This window comes from Sander lucioperca, chromosome 2 (genome assembly GCF_008315115.2).
Source record: "Sander lucioperca isolate FBNREF2018 chromosome 2, SLUC_FBN_1.2, whole genome shotgun sequence".
NCBI lineage: Eukaryota > Metazoa > Chordata > Actinopteri > Perciformes > Percidae > Sander > Sander lucioperca.
The window spans coordinates 17,532,306-17,558,717 of NC_050174.1; the positions used below are offsets into that span (position 1 = coordinate 17,532,306).

At 41.0% G+C, this 26,412-nt stretch overlaps 1 protein-coding gene across 3 annotated transcripts in view; it reads left to right on the forward strand.

The window, feature by feature from the left end:
• Positions 1-952: 952 nt before the first annotated feature.
• The window catches only part of taok3a (TAO kinase 3a), a 76,068-nt gene continuing 50,608 nt past the window's right edge, over positions 953-26,412 (forward strand). The window contains exon 1 of one of the 3 annotated variants that reach the window (XM_031305401.2): positions 953-1,183. The gene's annotated coding sequence lies outside the window, so the exon portion shown is untranslated. The other 2 variants (XM_031305403.2, XM_031305402.2) reach the window with 2 other exon arrangements.

Below are 26,412 nucleotides of genomic sequence, written 5' to 3' on the forward strand. Positions count from 1 at the left end.
GTATTTCAGTTGCTTTTAAGATTAAAATTATTACTAGCCTATTATTTGCCTGACATAATGCCATAAAGTAAATACACAATAAAGGTGCTTACCCAACCTCATAACGCTCCTCAAGTGTTTTATTATGTACAAAGGACTCACTTTAGCCAATTATTTCAGGTAAAATCTTATGGCTTTTTTAAAAATGTGTTTGTTTGTTCATATATATATATATATATATATATATATATATATAATATCCTGATATAGAGCTGGGCAATATGGAAAAAATCTAATATCACGATATTGTTGACCAAATACCTCGATATCGATGTTGCGGCGATATTGTAGGGTTGACAATTGGTGCTTACAAAAACATATTTACACAATGAGATTTTTGATAAATGATCATCATTAATGTGTATATAATAACTAAGTGGGTAAAGGCAAATAATAGAAAAGCTAGAACAGTCTTGTAAGTTCAAGAAATTACATCACTTTACTGTAATCGAGCCATTAAAACTAGGGACAGATAACACTTGTGTCATATCACGATTATTACGATATCCAAAATCTAAGACGATATCTTGCCTCATATCACAATACCGATATAATATCGATATATTGCCCAGTCCTATCCTGATACTAATAGAAATACAGTACATTGCTTTAAAAGTTTTACAGTTGAACTTCTCAAGTGCAACAGCAGGTGGAAGCATTGCACTAAGTACATTCAGGAGACGACCTGAATTGCCATCAATGAAGTTGCAACAGTATGACTCAGTCTATGCATCTTTAATGATTTGCAAAAGGAATCAAGGTGTAGTATTGTTACTTTACTTTTACTTAAGCACTTGCTTTTTAAAGCAGCATTGCGAAATATATTCAATGCTGTATGTTTGCATTTGATTTGGGTAAACCAATTGAGCACAAGATGCAAAACAATACATTTGGTATTTATTCTGTACAAAACACGAAGTGCACATCCTTCAGTGGACCCTTCACTACATGAGACAACTTTATTTCCGCCTGTCTGTCAAAGTAGCTGTCAAACACTGGCGAGGGGTTGTGCTCCTGCTGCTCCGTCATTCAGGAAGTCCACACCAACTGACAGCACTTCGCAAAGTCACACCGACATCTTCAGAGTGGGACTAAATGTTCTTGAAGTGAGTACGTTTTTTAACAACGACGAGTTTTACAAAAGGTAAGTGTCTTTTTTCTCTATTGTTTTGCTGTCACTGTTTGTTCCCCCCATTAACGGTTAACAGCTCGTGCTAGCCTCGCGCTCTCAAACTGAAATGACACTTCCTCTTGTCTCAACGGCTAAGCTATTGAAGCTAAATGTCAAAGCAGTTAACACTGAGTCGATATAAAGAGTGGTATGGTTTTGCACCTGAAGTTGAAAATGACCACAGTCGCCTGGTTTCGACGTTGTTCTGCTTGTTCTTTCAACGCCACTCCACTCAGAGGTGGTGAGTAACGTTAGAGACCAGCATCAGCTCGCTGGGGTAATAAGTGCGTAGGTTTGCTTTTTAAAGGTCTTAAGCGAAGTGCATATTTGTTGATTGGTGTGTTTCTGCACCTGCTTAAAAATCTACGCTGCAATTTGGATACTTACGCTGTGAACTGACGGGGAAGACGCTTCGCTGTTTGGTTTGTTCCTCAGGGGGTGAGTATGGAGAGCGAACGGATGACAGGTTGTAATGAAGTGTAGAGTTGGGGGGTTTTGAAGCCGACAAGACGGTTTGACGCTGTGTAAACTTGTCCTATGTGTTATTTTAGCATTGTCATGCAATGTGGGCCAGTGCTGCGTGAGTCTGTCACATCCAAAATGACTGTGGTACCTTCCATTGCATCCTACATTGTTGTGAGTGAGATTTTACTACAACGCACTGTCACAATGGCTTTTGGTTGAGACGGTGTAACGTCCACTGCACATGACCCGAACCACATTTAACTATATTTTAATACGTCTTTCTGCACTCGTTAATCAGTCGAGCATTGGCTGCATCATTGACAATTTTGTTTTTCACGATTACGATTATAATATTGCCTTGCATTAATTTCATACAAAGACATTAATCGCACGTCATTCATCTTTATTTTTATTTTGCAAGTCCTTCCAGGTGTGAATGCTGTAAAAGGTCATCACAGGCATGCAGCAGGACAGTGCTTGGTTAAATAACCAGCGTTCAAAGTAAATGTAGGCTAACATGACGCGCTCGAAATGGCAGATGTAGATGGCAAGCTGAGCACTAAAACCCAAGCTGACCCAACATGATGTCATCTCTTGTTGGTAGAGCGCATGAGTGAGAGGCAACAGACCTGTGTTTCACTGCTAAACTGTGTCATTTGTAAAGATTTATTTTAAGAAGCCTGCCCACGCGATTTCAAGCAGGGATCACCAGCATTTAATCCCATATTATGACATTGCACCTGCATGTCATTCAAATCGATTTATACATTTTACAACTTCGAGGTGCAAAGAAGGGGATGAAAAACTAATTTCACCCACATATGTTTTGCACAATAGTTTAGGTTACTTGTCTTAATGCCAAGTAACAAAGAAAGAGAATAAGTTCTTTTGAGAGAAACGAGTCTAGTAGTCTAGTAGGCTCATTTTCAACCTATTGACCAAGCAATTGAGAGAGGGAGCAGAACGTGCCATACTTCCTTATTAGTGATGGTGTATAGGGCAGTTCAGTGTGTGTGATTTTACTTTCACTGGGCCCTTTTCAGGTAAATGTTTCACTCATCTAGGCTGTTAGACTGATACAGAATGCGTGTTGGTGCCAGACACTGTAGGCTGATAATACACAAGTTATGACTATAGACTGTATAATATTAATGGACAAAGCATCCGGTTCAGCGAAGTGCTGCAAATGCGGAAGTGCCTTAAACCTGCATTCCATCTGAATTCCAGCAGGGGGCGAAACGTGCGGTTGCAAAAGGAGTTCGGTTTCTGTAGAAGTCTATGAGAAAGTGACCCACTTCTCACTTGATTTATTACCTCAGTAAACATTTTCATAATGAGTTTATGGTCTCATTGATTTTAAAATCGACGATAAAGCAGGGGGTGTTTTAGGGCGTGGCTATGATGTGATTGACAATCCGCGGCCTGTCTTATGTGTAATATAACTATTGGACAAAGATATATTTAAAACCTAGCGAAGCTAAATCTTACCTTGAATTATGTAGGCTAGCTTTCAGCAGCAGTTGCATCCAGATTGGCAGTGAAAGTGTGTAACGTAACATAGAGTGTAAGCAGCTTTGCCAACTCTCAGCTAACGTCACAGTCAGATACCGCCCAACAGTCTATGGCTCCTCCCTCACGTATAAAATCGTCACATCCGCAACCAAGATGGCTGCGCCCGTAACGGCCAAGGGGGTAAGCTTCTCCTCGGAATGCGTAGCTCCTATTGCGCCATTTTGATGCTAACAAGCCATCACCTCCCGTTAGCATTCCATTGACTGCCATTCATTTTGGCATCACTTTGACAGCGAATAACTTTACATCTGAAGCATTTAAAGATTTTATTTGTCCATTGTTTATTTCTAAAGAAACACAACAATGTCTAAAAGGCTCCATTACCTTGTACCTCACATTATGGCTCCATAGCAGACGTTTTTGTAAAAATAGGCTAACGATTGTGTCATAACCACGCAACTTACTGTCGCATAGTAGAGAAATTAGCGTACAGTACAGGAGAAGCTCGCAGGCAGTTTCGACTTACATTAGCTGTTTAAGTTTAATTTCTAATGTTAACTAGCATTTTAGTTAGCAATAATTAGCCTGTGCCCATGTTATCTCCTTACATATACCTACGCTCTCCGTCTCTGCAAGTTTGGGAATGATTGAGATTTCTCTTGGCACAGCTACCAGAAGACTTACAACTTTCAGACAGGTTGCTCACGTCACATCTACGTCTTCGAGCTCAGTTGGAGGCTGCGCAGTAACGCTCACCCATCACCGGAAAAGTGCTTCTAATATCCTTCACTGGTCTCCGTCCAGAGCAACGAGATCTGTTGGTCCATTTTATATATGTCAATGGTAACAGCAAACTCGACGACTCATAGCAGATCTCCACAAACCAATGGGTGACAATAATGACATCACACATGTTCTGTCCATTAATATTTACAGTCAATGGTTATGACGTGCTAAATGCTTGTTTCTTGTACAGTGGGACCCAAGAGAGGTTAGCCACATCTGGTCAGGTAAAAACTTTTTAGTGCATGTTGTAAAGCGTGAGACTTTCAAGACCAAAAGTCAAACGGCCAAGAAATTGAAGGGACTTTTTTTTAATAGTCACATAATCAATGGACTATTGTTGTAGTGTTTTGGACGAATTATCATGTGCTCCTCTGCTTTAATTTGGCTTTTGTTAAAGACTGGATGATACAGGTCTCTATGTGTAATGTGACAACAAGCTTCCTTTAGACAGGCATAGGCATTTGCTAACAGTCATGTCTTTTTATAGAACTGTGTGAGAGATTATTGAGACGTTAGCCAGGGGTCTTCTCATGAATTTGCACAAATCCCTTTGAGTACTAGTGCTGTGTGTGTGTGTGTGTGTGTGTGTGTGTGTGTGTGTGTGTGTGTGCGCGCGCGCGTGTGTGTGTGTGTGTGGGTGTGTGTATGCTGAATGGTGCATTGGGAAAGGACTCATCAGGTGCTGTTGACAATTGGCTGATGTGGCTGTCAGGGACAGGGGGGTGTGAGCCAGACATGCTCACACTGAGGCCATGTTCACACTAAAGGCAGGCATGCAGAACATGTGACTGGTTTAAATCAAGTTCATTAGGCTTAAGGCAAATTGTCAGAATACACATTTTTTAAGGCCGACAACGTGCTATGGGAAGAATTTGTTGTATCAAAAATTCTAGTATTTACAAGGCTTTGCTGATTATGTCACTCTAGCTAATGAAATGTCTCAGCATTTGAAACCTCATTTTTCATCGGACTTTGTCATTTTCTTATCCGAAAACTGTTACGTTTTTCTGTGAGATTTAGTATTTAGTATGAGATTTCATCATGAGCATAATCAACTCCACTTAAATGACCATTTAAGAATACCTGGTTTGCTACCAAAGAGTAAAAAGCAGACTTTCACACTGTGGAGCTTTTAGTCCTACCTTCAAAAGTAGCAGACAAAAACATAACAAATTTAACATTGTCAATATTCATATTAGAGAAAAAAACAGTTAGAATATTAATAATACTACAGCTGCCAATGACATGTCATCTGTGCAGCGCTTTCTTGTGACAGGGAATGGTTTCTCTCCGTATGAGTGGTCCGTATGGTAAATGCCTGAGGCCCAATGTATTACATTTTCTGGTGATGACTGAGATTTAATTGAAAGCTCAGAAAAAGTTAAGAAGTGGACCATTGGATTATCAGATTGTCAGACAACTGAAGAAGTATAAAGTACTAGGAACACCAATAATTCATGCTTTGCTGTACTGATACCATTGGCCAGATTACTATGTTGAGCTTGTGAAGATGCCTGACACAGGTTAATAAAACCAAATTAATGATGAAACCTGTATTGTGTAATCACTCTATTTTGGCATTTAAAGGGGTGATAGAATGATTATATAGGGTATTTCACACTGTTCCTTAAGGTCTCTTAATAGGGTATGTAACATTGGTTGGGCTGAAAATGGCCCGAGTGCTATTCTATGGGCCCTTAACTACCCTGTGAATATGGCCCTATTTTGAACAAGAGCTTTTCTTCCAAATATGGTATGCTCATGAATATTTAGATGAGCTGCGCGCTGATTGGTTGAGCGAACCACATACACATACATTGGAGACGAGACAGCAGGTCTCATATTTCAGACACTGCAACGTTATACATTGTTTGTCTTAGGGATGCATCGACTGAACATCGGTAACGGCCGATATTTGCCTCGTTAGCTGCCATCGGCCATCGGGGGAATAAAAATGACATTCGCCGATGATTATATGTGTCATGAACGCTGTGCTCAGGAGAAACTTTTTTTCCCTCTTTTTATTTGGGCGGGGGGAGAGACCGAGACGGAAGAGGGCACCCGCGCACTCTCCTCAGTAACTTAGATTAAACAAAGAAGATGGCGGTCGTGTGGCAATATTTTACAGTTTCAGAGAAAGATCAGCATTTGCAGTTTGCAATACGTGTTCCATTGAAATTTCAAGAGGGGGGGCTGTTAGAAAGTCATTTAACACAACAAATCTCATTGGACATTTGAGAAGCAGGCACGAGGCAGTGTACGGCGATTACCTGCAAGCTGACCAAAAACGGAAAAATGAAGCCGCCAAGAAAGCACAAACCCCCGGTAAGACTCAGACTTCAATTGACACGGGGTTTGAGAAAGCCAAACAGCTGCCTCCAGACAGCGCCAAAGCGAAACAAATAACAAACAAGGTGATGATCGCTTTAGATGACCAGCCTTTCTCTGTAGTGGAGGACGTGGGTTTTCAGAGTCTGAAGTTTATGGAGCCACGCTACACGCTACCGAGCCGGCATCACTTTGCCAAGGTAATTTATTTATTTTAATAACATAATTTATTTATTTCACTTGTTTTTGCATTTACACTTGATGTATTTTTTTTATTTATCAGAAAAATATTTTTTATTGGGCCATGAAAATAATCTCATTGAGTAAGTTTTTGTTTATCAGGCTAAAACCACTCAAATAATTTTGTTGGGCAATGTACTGAAACAATCTTTTCATTAATTAGTTAGCAGTCAAAGGTTTTTGAATGTTATTTTTCAGAAAAGAATTTGTCATAAATAAGGTTATAACTAATGTCAACCAGAAAGTGACATTAAAGGTTGTTTTTGTTTCATAAATTGGTCTGATTGAATTTGTGCTCATTCTAGGATAGTGTGATCAAGAGCTGAAAGACTTGTATGTTTCCGTGGCACAAAAGAAGGAATAAATAACAAAAAGAAAAAACATCGGCATCGGCCAAGTTGTTATGTTAAACATCGGTATCGGTATCGGCCCAGAATTTCCCAATCGGTGCATCCCTAGTTTGTCTGCTATTTCGTTACTAAATTCACTTCTGAGACTTTTTAATGCGAGAAATCAACTATATAAAGCTCAAATATGGGCCGTTTTACAAAAATTGATGGCTAATTGCAAATTTGGTAAGACGTGTCGGACTTCAGGAGCTCCACACAGTCTGACGAGAAAGCAGCAGCCCCGCTGTGCTACATTCCCAGGGCAAAGTAACCATTTCTGGGTTACTGGACTACCGGGGCTACCGGGGCTATGTGTCCCATTCAATCCTATGGGAAAAGATTGCCGCTACACTTTCGGCATAACTATAGTATATTTACACTTTGAATTTCGTCACGGCATGTATATCACAGCTACCCTAAGGTCTTACAAAGCTTAGCTAACACTTTTGTCCGATTTCAATTTAATGCATTTTTGTGAATTTCAGAGGTCTCGTTAGGAGGAGGCTAGCTAGCTCTCATTGATAGAGCTCCATCCAGCTCACTCGCAGACAAGAGGCGTTTATTTCCCCAATCGTTTGTTTAAATAACTCCACACACATATCCATTATAAGATTAACTGGAACCTGTGGTAAGAGATTGCGGGCGTAACAAGCTCGCTGGCCGTGCTCTCACTCACACCCACCGGCCATTTAGCAGGAAGAGGGGAGGGAGAGCAGCGAGCTGCAGGCCCTGGAGCTCTGTCAGGGCAGCGGCGTTTGGTAGTCCAGTAACCCAGAAACGGTGACTTTGCGCGGGTATGGAGCGCCGCGGGCTGCCGGCTGTGACGGAGCTCCATCTAGCTCACAGCGGGCCGGGGTCTGTGAAGGAGGACAGACCGGGCAGCGAGGCAGCAACCCAGGCAGCACCGGCTGCTGAATTCCGACACACAGTCGGACAAAATTTGCAATTAGCCATCAATTTTCGTAAAACGGCCCATATTTGACCTCTACATAGTTAATTTCTCGCATAAAAAAGTCTCAGAAGTGAATTTAGTGATTAAATAGCAGACGAACAATGTATACAATTTCTGAGATCTGCGCGACCTATTCAGAAGACTACCTGATCTCAGATCAGTGGTGTAGCCTATGTAAATGTTGTGGTGTGACAAAGGTAGAGACTAGAGCCAAATAAGGAGGAGCCACCGAGTTGACGTCAACTTGGTGGTTCGTTGAGATTTGCCCGTTTTCAGAGGCAGTTTCAAATTGTGAGATTTGCAGAGGAAAGAGGTGTCAGTGGAATTTTGAGGTTCTATGTATGTCCTATTTATCCACCAAACTGTCGTTATTCAACTATGACAAGGTAAAATCGGTTTTGCATTCTATCACCCCTTTTAAAATGAGCACTCACGGAGAGCCAGAGGTGACAGTAAGTTGCCGTCTTATCATTACTGCTACACAGCACCTGGCTGTAGACCTGTGCAAGCATCATTTTGGATGAAACTTGTCCAAAACAATTTTTTTTTTTTTTTTTTTTCAGATTTAGGCACTCTGGAGAGCATGATCAAGATGCACCATTTTTGGGTGGGAAATATGCTTGCTTAGTATGGATAGGAGGCCAGAATGAAGAATAAAATGTGTTTTCAAATTTAGCCAGCTTAGTGTGGGCATGGCCTGACACAACCAGCAGACCTGACATTGGCGGGGGGGAGGTTTAAACCCCTGGCAGCAGGCATAATACACGCCTTGCTCTGTAAAGGGGTTTGGATTATCTGGGTGTGGGTAAAGTTTAAAATCTAAAGCTGAACAGGAGGTGGGTGCCTCTCATTTCCAACTATTCAGTTCATTTAGTTACATGACATTCACACCAGCATTTATGCTAATGCAGGCATAGTGCATCTATGAAAAGCTCACAAATTGAATTGCAGGAAGGCAAGCCAGCATGATATAAAACAGTTCGAAGAACATCCCCAAATTTAGTGACCAGATTCAAACCCACATGGTTGCAAGTAGGCTATCCAATATGCTGCACAGAGTTTGAGAAAGACATGAGTCTCAGGGTGCTCCGTCCGTAACGTTTCGGAGCATCAGAGAGCAGTGCAGGCATTTCAGAGGCACCAAAATGAGGCACCGAAATCCGCATTGCTATTCGGTCCGGTAGATACCGGTCGTTTAGGCACCGGTGCCGTATTAGCACCGGGCCTCGGTACCCAACCCTACTTGTGATGAGTGAATTTTGTCCTTATGGAGCTGTAAATTATTACATTAACTTCACAACTCCGCTCCTTAATCCCAAACATTTCTTGTTTCTGCAGAGTGCCTGTCCACATGTCATTGTTAAAGGCTACAGCAGTTTATCGTTACAACACATAGTCACTGCTTTCCTGTAGAACAGGCGATAGTAGTTACAATTGTTGGTGTGACCTCTATGTGCCTTTTTAGCTTCTGCTTCACAGCTCTTCTAATGGGCTGCAGTGCCTAATGCAATCTCTTGTCAGTCTCTGTTGAATCCTGACTTGTCTAATTTAAGAACAACCAGAAGGAATACAGGCAGGCTTTTGGCCCTACAGAACTTGGGCCTATTTTAATTGGCACGGAAAACAGTGCTTCAGACAACCTCCTCTGTCCCTGCTATGACTTAGTAATACCCCTTTCCCACTGGCCAAAAAACCCTCTGACATGTAACTTTTGTCTGCAGTGGGAAAGGTTACAATCGCATTCTCTCCCAGGACAAATTACTCTGCAATGTGCACGGGTATTTATTGGCTCCAGCTCCGACCGGCAATGATGGAAACAGGGCACCCGTGCGGAAATGCAAATTTTTTATTCTTCTCTGGCACGGTGCTATGACGTGCGTTGCCTCCATCGGTAACTTCTGTCATCTCGGCTACAAATTCTGACCAAGAAGCGCTCTAACATCAAATTAGTCAGCACAGAGTTTGAAAAAGAGAGACTGAATAAGTAACAAATATAAAAAGGAAGTATCAACCGTACCATTTTTAATGGCCTCCATGCTGCTTTCTACTTTTTACTAACCCTATGTTGTAAGAGGTGTGTGTGTGTGTGTGTGTGTGTGTGTGTGTGTGTGTGTGTGGCGCGGTGTCTGGGGAGTGTGTGTGTGTGTGTGTGTGGCGCGGTGTCTGGGGAGTGTGTGGTAGAGCGAGTGAGTTACTGTGAATGCAGAGCAAGTGGTTGGAGCCGAGGAGAGTTTAAGTTTATTAGGAAAGATATCAAGTGAATGTACAGCGGAGTTTGCAGTTTTGTGCTTTGTATCAGAAAGCTGTAGCAGGAAAAGTTAAGACCTGTTCTCCGGTGCGTTTGTAACGTTGAATGTGACCCATCAGAAAAAAACCGACAGGTATACTCGTCTACTGGCAATGGGAAAGGAGTCTATTGGCTATTTTTAGCTGGTTTACCCGTGTTTAAAAAAAAACAAAGTGAAGAGAAACAGGTAACTGCTAGTGGCTAGCCAACTAGCGTGCAATGCTGGGAAGCAGGGCGATCCCTGCCTTGAAAAAAGCCTATATGGGCACTGTGTATCTTTCCTTCACCAGACAGCAGCAGTAGCGTCTCTACTTCTTTTCGCCATGTTTACATTTGTGTGCCAGAAAGGGCAGAGAGCACTCTCTTTTCCTATTGGTTAATGTCAAGGAACACGTCGTAGAACATGTCACACTAGGCGAAAAAAGACAAGACGTTTGATTATGTCACACTACAAGAGGTAAAGACACACGTTTGTCGGTCCCGACACTCATTATCGGGCACGACTTTAAACATTTGTCTGCGACGTGTCTGTCGGGCTTAATTTCGTATAGTCTGATCCTGGCATTACCAGATTCTGCGACACTTCTCTTCTCCCCCTCCTCTTCTCGGGGGGGTCATGTGGATGTCAAAGTTAACAAGTTTACCTGCTCTGCTGTTGAAGAACCGTGACAGGCCCACTGGTAGGCGTCTTTTGGCTTTCCACCAACCCTGTAATGAGTTTACTGGCTGTGTGCTAGGTCAGCTCTGCATATCTGTGAGACCATCATTATGATATTTTCCAAAAGTTGAAACCCTTGATGCCAGTGGAGAAAGTCTTGGCAGGTTTTGCATCTAGGGCAACCTGTTGAAAGCACCAGTGAAAAACATACATTTCTCCTCCCTGCTGACTAATCCATCTCAGCATCCCTCACAACTCTGCTGAAAGCGAAGAACTTTTCTCCACTTCCATGTGATGTGTGGAAGCCTGAATTTTGAAAAATATATCAGCGAATTGTCAGTTTAGCCTGTGCTACAGCAGTTTGGTGGTTTATGCCACGGTAGCAGAGTGCATCAAATATTAAAGCGCTGCTGTTAGGCTTAATGTTCTGCAGTGATCTGGTTTAGCATGTCTAATATAGGAATGCTGTCTCAGATGACAAGGAGAATTATGCCCTCCCTACCCCCACCTCTCCTCTACTAGCAGATGTGTTAATGCGTACTGCTATTTAATGATGATTTCAAAAGACAGCAAAACTCTGCACTGCTGCAAGATGATCTTGTGAAGCCAGCAAGAGAGAGAATCAGTACAGATATTTGGTAACAGGAATAATCTACGGTAGCAGTAGTTAAATTAATTACCCAATCATGAGGACTGTATGCCCATGTTTACAGGGGGTGCATCCCTCCTTCTGGTGGGCATCAAGGCAGTATTTATATCCAAGACAGACTCAACCATCTATCTTCACAATTTAATGAAATGTGTGAATATCTTCAGTTCCCTAAGCAAAATGTCTTTTTTATAATCCATCTGGTGGTCATGTCCACTAAGGCCCAAAAGGCCAAGTCATAATCAGAAACTCTTTCATCTACAGTTGCTTCTGAATTTGATGGAAACTGTATTTGCACCACTGACCATGATAGGAGTCATAGGGAAAAATGTGAAATGGATCTAGTCATGGACCAGCAGCTGGCGCAGACCTGAGTCATGGCCTTGGTCTACTGAAAACTGTCTCGGAGGGGAGGAAATCACTGCCCAACAGATGTCTCATCAACAAATGCCTCCCTAGTGAGTGTGCCACTTCTGCTGTTCACTCGCCACCTCGCACTGCTGAAGATTTTCTTCGTCTGACAAACCAGTTTCGATCTTTGTTAGGCTTTGTGTCTCGATGCACATGCCAGCCTTTATTCACCTGGCACGTCTAAATCAAAATTTTTATATTTTTTTTTTATAATTTTTTTTTCTTCTCATGCCTTTACTGGCTCTCTGCTAGCGTGACATCTGGCTTAATTTATTTACCGCATGCAATACAGATATGTTATACAGTATATGCCAAAATGGAGAACAGATTGGTTGTTAAAACACCATTCTATCTTGTGCATTACATGTACTGTTCTTCCTTTCATTGTTTTCTTCCTCAAGCATACTAAACCCTCTGTCATAAGAGAGGCATTTTGGCAAGTCAGCCTCAATGGGTGTGGGAGGTTAGCATGAGCGACTTGATTACAACCCTTCATTAAAAGCGCGCCTCCAATCCTCTGGCGAGGTTGCAGCTGTGACCATGAGCTTGCCCCAGCCCCCCCACCCATTTTTTCAACCCCCATTATGTCTGGCTACATCTGTCTCCAGCTCTCCTGTGAAATCTGCAAGCCTCGCTCTGCTCTTCAATGACCAGGCCAAGTTAAATTGCTGGGGAATTAAGAGCAGCCACCATCATCACCCAAAGAGACATCACCATTGCTGATGGCTGACTTGCCCTATCTCTGCCCACCAACACCCCTCCTGGGTCTAGGGCTTAATTTAGCACAGCAGAATAAAGGAAAGGCTTAGGCAGGAGTATTTTTAGAACTACATGGTTCACTTTGATAGGGGTCTTTAAAAAAAAATGTAAAGTGTCATGTCATAGGCATACAATTTGTGTCCATTCTGCTGACTCTCTCCTACATGCAACCGGCTGTGAACACTCCAGTATATGCTGCTAGCTTAGCACAGTGGGGTATGTCAGCAAGGCTTAGCATGCATGATTGTGATGGACACATTTTCTTATGTGAGTGGGGGTGAGGTAATACACTTCACCACACTAGTCTATTTTGGGTGCTTCCTTTGCCTACCCTAAGCGCTTTTGTGTCTCACAGTTACATGCATTTTAATTTTTACTCTGCGCCTTTCGAACGTGTTTCCGAACCTGCCTTTCATTTCTTTTTAAGTGTCATTGCAGGGCACCTTTAACTGGTGTGTTAGTTGAGCACTTTCATGGCAGTGCAGTAGTGGGCACTGTTGCCAATGTTGGTATTATTTAATGACTGTTGACAAGCTTTCAGTCCATAGCATTACCAAATGATGCAGGGCTTTTAAGGGTGATGGTCTGGCTGCTACAGAACCTGACATAAATGCTTGATAACTTCTCATCTGTTGGGCTACCAGAGTACCATATGTGCCAAACCCACACCATCCCCCCCAGTCCCAAGAGAAACTAGGCCTCTGCCCAGGTTCTATGCAGCTCTAATGCTGTGACTGGACAGCCTCCATTGGGTCAAGTGGAGATTTGTCTCTGATGAATCTGGGGGAGATTGTGTTGCGCTCTCGTCAGCCAGCAGTGAATCCGGCTAAATGTGACTTAATTTTTGTAATTTTTTAGTTAAGTCTGTGGCTCAACCTGGCTGAATACGTTTAGGGCAGAATTCCCCACCAATAATTCATAGTTCAACACAACATCAAATATTATGGAGGTTACACTATTATTTTATATTATTCCAGCTATTTTCTTGTATTTCAGCCTCCTCCCATAGTTGCTGCCATTAGAGAGCCAAAGCAACTACTTCTGCCACCCTTTTCTTGCTTAATAGTCCATGCTAGGGCAGCTTTGTATGCTTTTGTGAACCCAGAGAGCCTGAGGTTGAACTGAACAATTGTCCAATTAAACTTGACTAGGAGGAAACTCTGCCAGTCAACACTCCGCCCCACTACTTCCCTCACTCATTCTTGTTCTCGTTTCCTCTCTCACTCGCAAACACAAGCTCTCATCATACACAAACACAAATGAACCAGATGTGCAGCACTGCAAAGCCAGGAGGCCACGAACCCTAGGATAATTGCAGGGATGATATCGTCCCAGAGGGCAAATGAGCAAATGGTTAAATTATCGGGCCGTGAGAATATCAAAGAAGCCGATGCAAGCACATGCCCTTCCTGGCTTTATATAGACAGCAACCTTCATGACCTGTGTCCAGCTATTGTTTCCTGGTGTGATACAGGGGCCGTGTCAGATAGGAAATGTCTGCACCTCAGGAGACCCGTCTGTTAAACTCCTGAAATTTGAAGACGACACAACAGTCATCGGCCTAATCCGGGACGCTGATGAGTCTGCATAGACTAGGGGTCCTCTGGTGTGGTCAGAACAACCTGGAGTTGAATGCTCTCAAAACTGTGTAGATAACAGTGGACTTCAGGGTGGAGCCCCCATCATTATTCTGCTCAACACTGTGTCTGCTGTGGAATCGTCCAGATTTCTGAGATCCACAATCTCTTAAGGCCTGAAGTGGATGTCCAACATAGACACCATCAGGAAAAAGGCCCAGCAGAGGATGTACTTTCTGCACCAGCTCAGGAAGTTCCACTGCCTCAGGAGCTGCTGATCCAGTTCCACAGTGCAATTATTATCAGGTCTGTTCTTTGCAAGTCCACCACTGCTTGGATTGGATCAGCCACCAAACGGAACAGGAACAAACTGCAACAGGACTGCAGAGAAAATCATTGGTGCCAACCTGCGCTCCATCCAGAGTCAGTAAACGGGCAGGAAGCATCACTGCAGACCCATCACACCCTGGACACAGTCTGTTTCAGCTTCTTCCCTCTGGTAGGCACTACAGAACACTGTTCGCCAAAACAACCAGACACATGAATAGTTTCTTCCCACAGGCCATCACTTATGAATGTATCAAGATCAATCCCTGTGCAATAACCCTGTACCACCAAGCATCCACCTTTCAGTAAATGATATATGTTATAGTGTTAAATTACACATTTTATAGTGTTAAACACATCACTTAAACATGTATATCTGTCAAACATACACTTTATATACTATCACATCCACCTACCTAAGATATAAACAGCCTGTTATATTTTTAATTCTTTATTCCAGCACCATTTGCACTTTTGCATTGCGCTATTGTGTTACTATTCTTAATCTTCTGTTTTTAGCTGAGCTTGTGTTTGTGAGCATGTTTGTTTACATGTGTGTATATAAGTGCATATGTATGTGTATATGTAAATATACATTTTATCTATACACATACTAGTCAAATGTTTATGTTTATCTTGTTCAGCTTTGTTCTCCTTGTTTTTAGCTGTATGTCTATTTCTGTGTATATGGTGTAGGGCTGTTGGAACGAATGCCGAAATTCGAATATAATTCGAATAGTAAAAAAATCAATACTATTCGAATGCTGAAATTACTATTCGAATGGGACTTTTTTTTATAAATATGTTGGCTAACGTTCGCTAATCTCCCTCTTATCGCCTTGGCCTACCCACATGTGTCACTCATGTCACGTCTTATGAACAATAACTTAGCGGGAGTGAGAAACACAAGGCATTGTGAGGTCTAAGCTAACGTTAGTACAACATTACGGAGCTAGCGTTACATACCAAGTAACGTTAGTACAACATTACGGAGCTAACGTTACGTACCAAGTAACGTTAGTACACGGGGAATGACAGGCTGCGGCTGGAAATCGTAAGAAGGACGGGAAATAGTTTTAACATGACTTTAAAATCGACTTCCACCGAGCCAAAGTGCTTATGCTAACATTAGTTAGCTCGTTCTTGTTTTCTAACTGCGTCACGAGGTACAGTAACGTTAGTGTAGCTGGGAGCTTCATGAAGACAGCTAAATAATATTATTAATAATAATAATAGTAATGTTAGCTGCCCTACAGCTGTCAGAGTTAGCTTCTACTTATATATTGCCTTCTAATAGCTGTATTCTCAGTAACATGACAATCTGCAAGAAACAGGTTGCTTATAAATCACTAAAATAGTAGTGACAGCCCTGTTGGGCTTAGTTATTAATGCCGTTAGCATCATTTGTTACTTACCTAGCTAGTTTATGACAAAACGTTTTGGCTGTGCTTTATAACATGATGTCATTGTGCTAACCGAGCACCGTTAGCCTTTACAACAGAGCTGCTTTACTACGCTTGTTGATAATGTTTGATTCCAGAGTTCTCTGTTGATTTGTGTTTTGTCGCTGTGTGCTCGTGGTGGAAAATGAATGTAAACAAAGTTGCGTGCAGGTCCCCTCAAGGCCAGGCTAATGTTAGAAGTCCCTCTAGTGGACGGAACGTGTAACAACAACCGCATGCTTGTAATGCCATCGACAATGCATAAGCCTGAGTAGTGTAGTACATATTATTTTACAGGCTGCAATTGAGCATTAAATATTCAAATATTATTTGAATATTAAAAAAAATATCAAATGGAATTCGAATAGTATTATAGAGGAAGATTGACAGCTCTAATATGGTGAGAGCAACAAAAAGCCGGAGTCAAATTCCTTGTACATGTTTACACTGCTGTCAATCTTCCTCTATAATACCATTCGAATTCCATTTGATATCACCTTGCAGCAGTTCCACTGTGGCTGCTTTCTCCATGTCATACAGGCTGTGTGTGGGGCTGCTGTCCCCCTCGACGGCAATGAGACGGGTCAGAACATGCCAACCGTAGTACGTCTTTAACACCCGAGTCCTCTACGATGCTGACAGGTCTGCAGTTAGTTGCCACCCGTTTCGCAAGAGCTGTAGTCATTTTTTGGGATTTGGTTTCATCCACAGGTCGGCAAGTAGCACTCTCCAAAATACTGCTTTGCCTGAGTGGGTAGCATACTAGCGGGTAGCATCACGTTAACTGTACTACTATGCTTAGCTCCGTAGGTGGAAGCTCAAGCTTGACGTGCTTCGGTGATATTTCAATTCGGCTTTACACAATGTGCATATGGCTTTCGACTTGTCTACGAGCCGTCCGGGAGTTTTGGAAAATAAAAAGCTCCATTCAGAGTCATTGCTGCTGTCTTTATCCATCATGCCTGCAGCCTGCAGCAGCAGGATGTGTTAGGAGGAATTGGCAGCTTGATGATAAGTAACGGTGCTACAAAGGGTCAAAATAGTAGCCTGTTAAGCACGACGCAAAGCCGAGTGAAGTGTAAAATAAATTAATAAATGCCGGCATGCGTTTAATGCGATTTAAAATTTAAGAAAGAAATTAATAAAAACGCGTTATGCTCGGCCCTTAATCGCATTGCGATTAACGCGTTAATGCTGACAGCCCTACTGTATATCCAGTGTTGGTCAAGTTACTTGGAAATAGTAATAAGTTACTGATTACTTCTCCAAGAAAGTAATCCAGTTACTTTACTGATTACTTATTTTCAAAAGCAATTAGTTACTTTACTAGTTACTTTACTAAGTTACTTTTCAAAAACATGATGCACGACCTGAATACGCTATAAAGCAATAGACCTTTCAGCCTAATTCCATCTGCATCTGCATATTCCATCATCTAAAATTGAATCAAATGAAACATTCTCTTTTTTAAAACTTGTTTTATTAGTTTCAATCTTTTAACTTTATGCACATTGCATCAAGCAAAAATTAAATTAAATGCAACAGTCTCAGACTTGAAGAAAATTGTTGAACATTTAAACCTATTTTCTGCACATTCCACCATATTTTAATGAAATAAAGGAAGTCCTTCTTCTGTTAACTTATATATCTGCATATTCCAGCATATCAAATACAAATCTTTTTTGTAAAATCCTTCATTCGAATAGATGTAAATAAAATACAGCAATAAAATAATTAAAATGAAGGTCTCTCCTGACTGTATTCCAAATAATTAACATTTACATCTTTTAACAGTAAAGTGCAGAGAGGAGTAAAAATGAGTTTACCAAAACAGAAAATGCTGTTGCATGCCACATTTAGGCTGTTAGTCCAGTCTCATTTTATGGCTACCCTGACAAGGCCCTATGTTTTTTTGTTTTCTTTCGGAGTGAAACAGTGGTTATATCGCATCAGCAGAAGCTTCTCAAACCTCCTATCACACAGTCTGTTCCTTTTCGGGGAAAGCACCAATTGCTAGGTGCTTGCTCAGATTTGAGGTGGAATTTTTCGCTGTAGATAAAAGTTTTCTTCCCACGCAGAGTGTACAGCGGACGCTGATGTTTTTGTCACCTTTAACCGAGTCAAACTCAAAGTAATATCGGTACTTCCAAGTATTAAACGCTGCATGGTCCTGCTCTCTCCCGCGCTCCATGTTGTCTCTTGTTCAACACTACACATGTCGGTGTTTACCACTGACGTTGCGGCGCTCATACGTCATTATCACTCACGAGACAGTCTCATGAAACAAAATCACGGTTAAGTAACGCAGTAACGCAGCCTGCTTACGGGGAAGTAACAGTAATCTAATTACTGTTTTTGCAATTGTAATCCCTTACTTTACTCGTTACTTGAAAAAAGTAATTGGGTTACAGTAACGTGTTACTTCTAACGCGTTACTGCCCATCAGTGGATATATCTATGCTCTCTCATTCTTCCTCAAACACATGCTCTCTCTTACTTTGATTTATTGTGCTATGTGTCATAAATAACATTATTATATTTGCAATATAATGATTTACCTGATTGTTATTGATCTGCAACACACACACATAGGACTAAAGGGTTTGTTGGACTGATCTGTGTGTAGTCTACTAGTAAGATCAGTCTGCACACATAAAGTGGAGAAAGTAGTGATACTGCAGTGTTTCCCATACATAGGTTCTACTGGGGCTCCCCGCCCAGGTAGATGATCCGAAGTACATTTATTTTCCCAACCAACGGTGTATTTTTTTTACAGCACACACAGACCAGCGGCCTCCAGGCCCTCCTCCTCGTGAAGTCTTGTGCCACGTGCATGACAGCATCAATGCTGCACTTCAGGCTCAGAGGCTATCGGTAGTAGTTGCATGCTGCTGGTGGTCTTGCCGTGGGATGAACTGTACTAATACAACCATAGAAACGCAGCGGCAAAGCTCCCTGAACATCATTTATCAGAGTCTGGTCGTTACCCCGGTCTGCGGCAGTCTCCTCCGATCCATATCTTTATAACAGAGCTAACTGCTTTATGCTTTATGACTGTAACTAACTGCTAATCGGAGTTCAGCCCCAATACAACCTGTAATTTTATTACATTTCCTGTAAAAGTTTTAAACTACAACTCAGAATTGTTTGAATGACAGAAATCTGCCCAGATGAGATCTTAATGAGTGCAACAGGACATGTAACGTTAGCTATAGTAGAAAACAGCATGTAGGATCCCCAAAACACGGATTAAAACACTTCAAAAAAAGAAAGAAAACAAAATGAACAATAATTTACTTACCTAGTCTTAAATGATTCAACAGGAGTTAGGAGGAGACAGTGTTGAGAGTTATAATAATGTAACTTTCTGTATGGATCATAGTATAGGCTAGTATTACAGTTAAGCTGTTAATAGGCTACATAAAACATATAGGGGCTCTGGGTAATCAGGTATTTTATCTGCTGAATGTTAACATTAGCAAAAAAACTGATTTTAATTGACAAATCACATCATGACTACACTTTCCTTTCAATATCCTTTCATTTTACTTTCATTTGTTTTAAATTCAACGAGCAATTGGTTGTATTTTAGCACAATACTGAAAGCAGTGGAAATGCAGAACTGAGTACAATTTAATATCTGTTTATTTATCGCAAGTAATATCATTATCGCGATCTTCAACAATTTTATGGCATATCGCATATTTTCCTCATATTGTGCAGCCCTAATAACCACCCTGAAATTGTGTCAGGTGCAGCATAGTGTCACAATATTTTCATCTCTGTCATCTTTTAGTCAAATTTGTTTAATATGTAAATATGTGACTTCTTTTTCCACCACAAGTAAATTGTCAACCTGTGGGAAACACTGTACTGAAAATGTATAGGAATAAACTAATGACTGCTCTCCAATCCCCTTTCCCAAAGAGACATGGTGTGACTCTGACAGGTTGCAGAAGTTAATAGATCCCACCAGGAACAGCAAGCCTGTTGAAATGAAGGGGAAACAGCAGAATAAATAAAGAACATGGCAACAGGGTGATCTAGTTGTTGCACTGTCCTTAAAATATAAAATCTGGCTAGTCCCTACAGCATTTTTTTTTTGCATGTGTCTCATTTCAGCCATACAAGCAATTTGAAGACTGCTGGCTCACAGAACTTGTGACCTATATTTTTCAGGATATTAAAATAATTGACAGACCAACTGATAATGAAATTAATTGGTGGTTGCAGATTCCCTTGTCTTTTGTGAATGAGGGGTTGGTTGAAGAAGACAGCAAAAGTGTTGCCTGTGTTTTTTATTGGGTAGTTTCACAAACCGTTCTTAACAAACTCATTAGGCTAATACTTCAGTGCCTGGGGTTTTAAAGACCCAATGGTTTAGCTACAGTTGGCAAATTGATGCATATTGATTCTTTTTAATGGGCCTGACCATCTTCAGCTGTATGTCTTGCATACACACACATACACACACATACCCACTAAGCGTGGAATTAGCAAACATGTTTAGTTTAGTGGCTTATCCACATTACTATAATGGTGGTGTTACCATTTCTGTGGGAAAAATCTATCCTCCACAGGGCAAATATTTTGTGTGTGCGCATGTGTGAAAGAGGCTTGGATGAATCAGTTCAGATCTAAAAGAGGAAGGGGGAGGCAAAGTTCTAAGCCTGAATTAATTCCCAAACTAATTGCGGCCAGACTTTACAGGGGATAAAAAGCTGAAATTTGAAGTCCTAAAACCCATGGGCCCTCTCCCACTCTGTGTAAACCTCAGTTATGATGTACATAATTTATACTGCCAGTGTATATTTGAAAAAGAAGAAAAGGAAGAGGCAAAACACAAGGGAAATGACTTAGTGGCCTAGATGCATGTTTCCTTTTTGGGGTTTCCTCTGCTAAATTTCCTCCCTCTCTCTTTCTCTTTCATTTTCACTGATCATCAGTCTTTTCTTCTTAAAAGGCAGAAGAGACAAAAGGGTTGTATGTTAGCATGCTTTGGATTCTCTTGCTGCATCACATCCATTAAAGTGTGATAGCTAGATCAGTCAAATTACCCACCACCTTACTTCTCAAGTGCTATGATTATCAATCCATTTCTGAGTTAACGTTGACCCACCAATGGCTCTTCTATCAAACTGTCAAATGAGAACAACGGAGGAACTGCGTCATGTTGGCATTCAATGAGCAAGGCGAAGTTTGTGGTGTTTGAATGACTACATGACATCATCGTTTTCCCTCCAAGAAAACAGCCTTAAAGAAAGTCAGAGTGGGCGTCTCATCCACCCAGCATAGGCGTCTTACATGGAATCCATTCACTGAGCTGAGAGATTTAGAGTAGACTCATGTTCATTGATTTGGCTTTGTCTGGAGGGCAGTCAGTATTGCTCTGACTTCTGGTTCGGCAAACCTTGCTTGGCAGATTAAGGGAAGAAGGCTGTTGAAAAGATTTAGATACTTCCTCAGGCAAGGGTTCTAAATCTTTGTTCTCAGTCTCTTGCACCAGTTCACAGTATGAGGGTGCGCTCAACCTATCTGGCAAAGGTGGACAAATGCAAGGACAGTAGTAGCTTGACTCTGCAATTCATGGCACTGGAGCGCCACTCACACTCCAGCTAATGGCAGCTCAGCCTGTGCTAATTTGAGTCTCTTTAATATTTCATTATTTAAAAAAAGTCAGCAAGTGGGAGCTGCATGTCCTAATAATTTCTCTTTTGCACAGCTTTCACTACAGAACATGCTATAGGCCGCTATTAATCTTTCTGCTGCTCTTGATTGGAAAATCCTGTTGGGCTTTAGAGTAGCACTTCACTCGATGCTCAGCCCTCCCTATATATACTGTACACACACACACACACACACACACACACACACACACACACACACACACGCTAAACAAGATCAGCTGGTGTGTACTTCCACAAGTAGAAGCCCCTCTGTCTGTGTGTGTCCATGCACACTGCTGATTAAATGACTACAGCACGTGTAATGATTACATGCATTCTCTGTGTATGTGTGTGGCTGTGTACATGTGCAAGGCCTATGTGTGCTTGCAGATTTTTTTTCTCATACACTCTAACTCTCTTGTACTCTAATGTATTTTGCATGGCCTTGTGGGGCTACTGCTTGTGGGGCTACTGCTGTAGCAGAATGGGGCTACAGCAGCAGGATGACTCACCAGCCGGTGTAGGCATTTGACCACCAGCACTTGTTACTGTGGTCTCAGGGACACACCAAGGACTCTCTCAGCAAGAGTCTCCTCTAAGACTCTCATGCAAAATGTTCTTGAGTCAGAATAGTTGATGTGGGTGCTAAAACCTCAGCCATGACATAGAGGGAGCAAATCATAGTTAATCTATATTGGTTGTCATATGGCCTTGATGTCAAAACAGCCCCAGACAGATCGCTCTCACTGCTATACTGTCTGATCTTCCATCATTTATGAGCTCATGCAGGTGCCTGAATATTTGTTTATAATTGCACAAAACATCAATCATTGTGTGGCTGAGTGCACTTGCACATTGTTTTTTTTCTTTGTTTGTTTGTTTTTTATCATTCTCTGTGAGTGCATGTGTGATTCCACAGCTATCATGTGTTTGGGTGTGCAACTGAAGAGTATTTTTGCAGCCACAATGAAAATCAATACAGCTGGGAATTGATAGTGTAATAAACAGGCCCAGGGTTATTGACTGGTCGATGGCCCATCTCGTCACCAAAGTCCCAGCAGAGCCTGGCTTGATGTGGCCAGCAGTGAGTGTTACACGCATTAATGAAAACACCAGCACTTATCAAATGGCCTGTCTTTTACATTCAAACCAGTTTAGCACCAGCAGCCGCCCTAAGTGTTACCCATAGTCAGTAGAAACCCAAAGGTCAAGACCTCAGTGACCAAACCTAAATGACATTACCCTTAATTGTTGTCATCTTCTCTTCCCTGTTTTGTGATGTAATTCAATTTTGCTTGTGGGGAAGCTGCTTATTAAAATGCACAGTCCACAGCAACATAGGCCTACACTTAAACCTACACCTAAATAAATCCCCCATAGTTCGCCTGTGTTCAATTCATTGTTAGATTTCCAATTTTCTTACCTAACCAATTTCCTCATGCACATTAAAGTAAAACTAAAGGTTAAGTCTACATATGAATATTCCCTTTTTATTGTGGGAATCATGAACTGTAAGCTGTCAACAGAGAAACGTTTGTTCATCTTGTTTTGTAAGGGTTGTTTAAGGTGTTAATAGATAAAAATGAGGTTATCACTGCCTTTATTTTTTCAGACCACCAGAATGCTATCTATTCATCAGCTTCTGTATCAACACCTTTTATTAGTCATATCCTTCTTTTTAATGAGAAATCCCACTTGTCCCATGATCTTCCTTTCACTCACCCATATTGCTAGACCGACTACCGATGTGGAATAAATCATGGCACCAGATTTGTCACATTATCTGTAAAGTTAACTGTCACAAATTAAATCCTTGTTTAAACACTTTTTATTTAGACTCAATTTCCCATAAATCATGCTCCAGCTGAGAGAATAATAACGCTTTGTTCATGCCACTGTACTATTTTTGATTATGCTGTTATGGTGTAAGCATGCAAGAGCAGGGGAAATGTCCCAGTGGGAATAGAGTCTAAAAGTTGAATAATTGTTTTGTTTTATTTTTAGATAGTTTTTTTTCTTTAATTTCCCTGTAGTATTCTCTTAGCATAAAAACTGCAAAGCCTGATGTTTTAATTTTGCCTATTGCTGTCTATGCACATTATGCATTTACCTGGTGAGTACTCATAACTGGCCAAATGTTTACATTCTAAGCTAGGCTACTTCTTGAGTTTTGGAGAGGATGGCAGAGCATGATCAACCACAGATGGATACAATCCAACAGGCACGCCCTGGCTTAAAAGTTAGCGTATGAAAGCATTTTGGCTTCTACTTTTTAAGAAGTTGAAGGGAAAATGGACCTGAACAAGAGTCACACTGTATGCAAGTTGTCGGGCACACTTTTGTTTCTTGTTTGCAATATCTTGGCAAATGTAAACTTCCAGTTGACACACATCTCTTCCATTTGTAACTATTGTATTAATACAAGATAATGTAAGTAAATCCATCTGTTTATTTTGACTATGGATCATTACAAAACACTATGTTTTAAAAGTAGCAAGTCTCACAGTGTGAAAAAATAAATCATGTAGGCCTATAGAAATCCAAAAATGTTGATGCATCAAGATCCATAGATAATCGTTTTTATAATCGCATCATAGCCCTCTGAATCAGAATTGAATCGTGAGGTGCCTAGAGTCTTTAGCTTCTGTTTAGCATTAAAAATATGTGGTTGTGAATTAAATAGCTGAGCCAGTGTGTACAGGCTAGTGCAAGCTAAACCACACCTTCCTCCACTTTTAAAATCTGAATCAACTCATTTTCTTTCTTTTTTTTTTTTTTTTAAAGATAATTTTTTGGGGCATTTTAGGCCTTTAATTCCGCAGGACAGCTGAAGACATGAAAGGGGAGAGAAATGGTGAATGACATGCAGCAAAGGGCCGCAGGTCGGAGTCAAACCTGCGGCCGCTGCGTCGAGGAGTAAACCTCTATATATATGTGCGCTTGCTCTTCCAACTGAGCTAACCCGGCCACTGAATCAACTAATTTTCTAAGCAAAGTAATTATAAAATTGACATTGACATCATTAACATTATGACAAATACTGTACTGTATGGAGTATTGCATTTATTTTTCCATTGAAAGTGAGTGCCATGAAGCTGAGCTGATATAGACAGATTCTCTGTTGAACCCAGTGACCCTGGGTCAGCGTTATGGATTAAATGTGGCTTGTGTGTGGGTCCATGCTTTACAGATTACACCCTGTTAACCCTCTGATTGACTGGTCTCCAGTCACACAGCCCTGTCATTAACTGCTGATATGGGCTCATTAGCCAACAGGACCTCCACCACCTGAGCAAAATGTTGACGGTGGAACAAAATGTTTTGAAGACAAAAGGCTTGTGTTTGATGGGAATGTGTCTCCACTCAGATTTTTGATCTCTGACTTCTTGATGATAACAATAATGCCATCTGCTATATTTTGTTATAATTTGCGATTATATGAGTTGTAGTAGGCTAGGTGACGTTGGATGTTCTATTTGCAATGAGCAGTAAGCTAAGGATCAAAAAGCCATGCATATGTTTTTCTTTGAAGTGCCCTGCTTGGTTACGCAAGCCACACAAACTAGTTTTTCCTCTCCTTAAATTGAATTTAGAATCCCATTTTCCTAGGGCTTAAGTGTCCACTTTTTGCTAGAATTTAATTTTGATAAAATGGGACAAAGCTACGTCTCACTTAGCAGGAATTGAACATAGTCTGTTATGAGGAGAGTAAATTTGGATGAAATTCTTGTTTGCTTCAGGTTTTAAACTGTCAGTTGCTACAGAGGCAAAGATTATACTTCAGTAAACACCTTTCCCTCTGGCCTTGTTGAACACTTCCTTATGATGGCAATATCAGTTAAAATTATAATGCACTAATGATGATCTTGTTGTTGTGCATATATTAATTTGTGACAACTCAGAAGGCCAGCATCAGTCTAGTTGATGGTGCTTTGTTACATGAGACATTTTGACATGTCATAGTGGGAAAAGTACAGGTGTAACTAAATAACCTTAATGAGGGCTCTCAATTAAGTGTTCCTGTAAGCCATGTCGGTGAGCCAGCATGCATAATACCAGCGACTTAGAGTTGGCACACCTAAATGCAGTGCAGTCATTATTAGGGGTGGCTATCGATTGGCATCTCACGATTCGATTCGATTCCGATTCAGAGGCCAACGATTCGATTCTAAACCGATTATTGATTGTTGCATCTCGATGAATCTCAATGCAACAATTTTTTTATGTACATTTCCATGCGTGATTTTTAAAAAATATACATATAAATCTGAGTTTGCTACTCAGTTTGCTAATCACTTCCTAGACAAAGCAGCTAGACAAAGCTTAGATTTTGACATATATTTGTCACACACAAGTTTTAATGAAATGCTTTGTCTACTGAGGTTTTTGTTCTGTAGTCATTCCATGCTTGTGAAAGTCACCGTCTCTCACAGTAATCTTCCATGTCAGAGGCTCAGTCATTAGAACACAAAACATGAGGTGGTCAGATGTAATGTGATAAAGTAGATGAACAGCCTATATGTGTTTTGCCTAATTATGTCTTATTAGATCATGTGTATATATACAAAAATATATATATATATATATATATATGTTTTTTTTTCTGCACTCTTGCCTAAACTCTAAGTTGTTGTCCATTATCCCATCCTCTTTCAGTCACTCTGTTTTCTGATTTGTACTTGTCTGGAGACAGTAACTTTTAAATAAAAATCATCACTTTTTTTTAAAATCGATTATTAACTTATCAGAATAAA